General features: G+C 36.5%; 1 pseudogene across 1 annotated transcript; it reads left to right on the top strand.

Annotated features, from left to right (window-relative positions):
• Positions 1-2,154: 2,154 nt before the first annotated feature.
• LOC309861986 (olfactory receptor 2M4-like) lies at positions 2,155-2,742 on the top strand (annotated as a pseudogene). The gene has a single exon. The product of its transcript is annotated as an olfactory receptor 2M4-like (transcript).
• The last annotated feature ends 791 nt before the right edge of the window (positions 2,743-3,533 follow it).

The raw sequence follows: 3,533 nt of genomic DNA, 5'->3' as shown, positions 1-3,533 counted from the left end.
CACAGGTCATGATTCCAGGATACTAACTCTTGCTCAGCAGGGAGCCTGCTTTTCCCTTTCCTCGCTGCTCATGCTCTCTCTCTCTATCTCTGACTCCTTCTCATAGTAAAAGAACAAACAAACAAATAAATAAATTTTTATTTATTTATTTATAATATTTATGTATGTATTTATTTACTTATTGTTATTTGACAGACAGAGATCACAAGTAGGCAGAGAGACAGGCAGAGAGAGAGGAGGAAGCAGGCTCCCCGCTGAGCAGAGAGCCTAACATGGTGCTTGATCCCAGGACCCTGGGATCATGACCAGAGCCAAAAGGAGAGGTTTTAACCCACTGAGCCACCCAGGTGCCCCAAGTATTTTTAAACATTTTTTAAAACTAGGGACAACTGTGTGGCTCAGTGGGTTAGGCCTCTGCCTCCCTCCCCTGATCTCAGTGTCCTGGGATTGAGCCCCACATCAGGCTGTCTGCTTAGCAGGGAACCTGCTTCCCCACCTCTCCCCACCACTGCTCTGTCTACTTGTGATCTCTCTCCCTCTGTCCAATAAATAAAATCTTTATTTTTTTTTAATAAAAATTAAAAAAAAATAAAAGGGCTCTTTTAGTGACATTAAGCTAACATAAATGTGTTTGCTGGATATTAGTACAGAACATGTTAACTGATCCTTTCACTTCTCTCTATTCCTATGATCTAGACCATTAAAACTTTAAGTCCTAAATTACACCCTAATAACCTAATAACCCAATAAACCTAAGTTATTAAATTTCTATTTAGAGTTAAAAAATTACAAGACAGGTAAAACAATGGTTGGTAAAATCACATTTTAAATTACATTTTTTGTCAAATAAAATGTACATTTTTAGTAAATCTGGCAGAGCCACATAGAAATTTTTGTATTTTCCAAAGCCTCAAACTAAAACATCAAGCACACTTCTCTAAATGACTCCAGAGATGGGAAGGCCAATACAAATAGAAAGAAAGGAAGCGAGTGCCTTGGTCATTAAAAAGAACAAGAGAAATTAAAAAAAATAATTTTGAATGTAGAAAAAACAATGGAACACTACATTAAAAACTAATGATGTATGGTATGGTGACTTAAATAATACAATAAAAAAAGAAAAGAAAAAATAAGCTTTTGTGTAGGTAAAAAAATCCCTTGCAAGACTCTTACTAAGGAAATGAGAAACATTAATTTTATACAAAAGAAATAGTCTAAAGATAAAGTAGGACTTGTCTCTCTTTTCTTCAATAGTATTTATTTTAAACATATGTCACAAACTATATTCAAAGTTACATTTTTACATTATAAATGTGAGCTGGTTTGCTTAATAGCATCCTGCAATGTCAATATTCACAAATACTAAAATTTACAGAGTGAAAAATAAGGCTTGGAGAAATTAATCATCTAAGATTACACAGAAACATACTGTCTAAGCCTTTTTAACTATACTTTTTCTCTATTACTCCTGGGCTACTTTTCCTGTAAAATGACCCACACTGTAATATATCATGGGTGCATCAGATTTTAAGAGATGGGATAAGGGATGAGCATATTGGTGAAATACTACTTTTACTACAACATACCCTTACTATCAATAAATATTACATAAAGTACTTCTAAGAGATAATTTCTCAATGTCTTCTGTTTACTTGGTGTTTGAGTAATCCCATATCATTTCCACTAGTACATGATGCCTTCTACACTTCCATTGACAAAATTTATATTAGTATCTGAGGGTGATGTGCTAAGTTCAGTGGAAAAATCTCATTGACTTCTGAGCAATTTATGAGCCTTCTTGTGACTCTTAGTATATTTCTGAAGTGATAATCCACATTAAACAGTTGAGTCCAGTTGAGTTGAGTTGAGTAGTTCCTAAAATTAGATTATATCCATCTTGGGAAACCTCTTATGTTTTAATAATGAAACTTATTATATGTGTTACCTACATTTATTATTTTTTTTGAATCACATTGTTAACAATAAACTTTAATATTCCTAGTTTATAAATTAAAAACAATATATGCTTAGAGAAATACTTTTTTCATATGTAGAAATGTAGGTGTGGTGATTGAAGCTAGAAGTCCTTGATACTTCCATAACGCAGTCTTGACCACTTCACATGTTATATTCTCTAGAGTGAATATATTTTTCATGGAATGGGAGAATAAGACTTTCAACTCAGACTTCATCCTGCTGAGAAATCTTCAGTAACAGCCGTACCCACATCTTTCTCTTCTCTCTGGTCTTGATTATCTTAACATTGGAAACACTTTCATGTTTCTCCTCATCTACCTGGTCCCCAACCAAATGTTCCACATGGACTTCATGCTCATCTGCACCACTGTACCCAAGACAGCTTTCAATTGCTTTTCTGACAGGAAGTCGATCTCTCTGGCAGGTTGTGGAGCCCAGATATTCTTCTATGTGTTCCTGCTTGGAGAAGAAAGTTTCCTGTTGGCTGCAATGGCCTATGACCATTATGTTGCCATTTGTAACCAACTATGATATTGAGTGCTCATGAACCAGAAAATGTGTTGTGTTTTGGTTGTTTCTTCGTTGATTGTTAGCTTTCTTGATGGTATAAATGTTAATACAATTGCACTGTTCTTTCCATATTGTGGTGCATGAGAAATACCCCACTTTTTCTATGATGTCTCTGTCCCTCTCGCTCTCTCATGCACTAATACATTGCTACATGAAAGGTTAATGTTGGGGGGAGACAAGATGGCAGGGAATTAGGAGGAGGCGCCTTTTCAACCTGTAACCTAAAGTGAGCTGATTACCTTCCAAAGAACTCTGATCACCCACAAAATCAGCCTGATCAGAATTATACACCTCTGGATCTAAACAGGAGCAGAAGATGCCAGTGGGCAGGTGGGGAATCCTGATTGCTCAGAAGCAATCCAGGGTGCACCTTGACTGCACCATGGTTAATACATCCAGCTACATCCATTCAGCCATCTCTCACCAAAATCACTAGGAGGAGGAATACTCAATGGAAGAAAAATACAGAGGAAGGGCCTTCTGCAACAGAGCTAATGGCTAACAACATAGATAATATGTCAGAAAGATAATTCAGGCTAATAATTATCCAGGCAATAGCTAGGTTGGAGAAAGCCATGGGTGACCAAATGGAATTGATTAGGCCCAAAGAGAAAGTGACCAGAGATGGTGCTTACAATGTTAGGGAAGACCTGAAAGCTACCAGGGATGAGGTTCACAATGCTCTCAATGAATTCCAATCTAATCTAAATTCTCTAAAAGCTATGGTAACTGAGGCAGAAGATAGAATTAGTGATCTGGAGGACAAACAAATAGAGAGAAAAGGTCAGGAGGAAGCCTGGAAAAAACAGCATAGAAACAATGAAAACAGAATCAGGGAAATATATGATGTCATGAAATGTTCCAGCATCAGAATTATTGGAATCCCTGAAGGGGGGGATAAAGAAAGAAATCTAGAAGATATAGTGGAACAAGTTGTCCATGAAAATTTTCCCAGTTTCATGAATGGAATAACCGTTCATGTACTA

This window comes from Mustela nivalis, assembly GCF_964662115.1.
Source record: "Mustela nivalis genome assembly, chromosome: 3".
In the NCBI taxonomy this organism is placed as follows: domain Eukaryota; kingdom Metazoa; phylum Chordata; class Mammalia; order Carnivora; family Mustelidae; genus Mustela; species Mustela nivalis.
This window is presented reverse-complemented; position numbering and strand designations above follow the sequence as displayed.